The following is a 379-nucleotide window of genomic DNA, read 5'->3' as shown; positions in this document are numbered from 1 at the left end:
ATGTCCCCATAAAACATGGAAACCCAACGTGTGTGTGTGTGTGTGTGTGTGTGTGTGTGTGTGAGGGGGGGGTTACACCCTGCATTATGGGGACAAAATATCTCCACAAAGATGGCAATATCCAAAATCCTTGTCCTTGTGGGGACATTTTTTGATCACCATGAGGAAATAAGCTTATAAATCATATAAAATTATGTTTTTTGAAAATCTAAAAATGCACAAAGTTTCCTGTGGGTTGGTGTAGGGCAATAGAAAATACAGTTTGTACAGTATAAAAACCATTACGCCTATGGAATGTTCCCATATAACATGGAAACCCAATGTGTGTGTGTGTGTGTGTGTGTGTGTGTGTGTGTGTGCACGGGTTAAATGCAAGGGG

The sequence above is a fragment of the Sinocyclocheilus anshuiensis genome, unplaced genomic scaffold (assembly GCF_001515605.1).
Source record: "Sinocyclocheilus anshuiensis isolate Anshui unplaced genomic scaffold, SAMN03320099.WGS_v1.1 scaffold145, whole genome shotgun sequence".
In the NCBI taxonomy this organism is placed as follows: Eukaryota; Metazoa; Chordata; class Actinopteri; order Cypriniformes; family Cyprinidae; genus Sinocyclocheilus; species Sinocyclocheilus anshuiensis.
Note: the sequence above shows the minus strand (reverse complement) of the source record.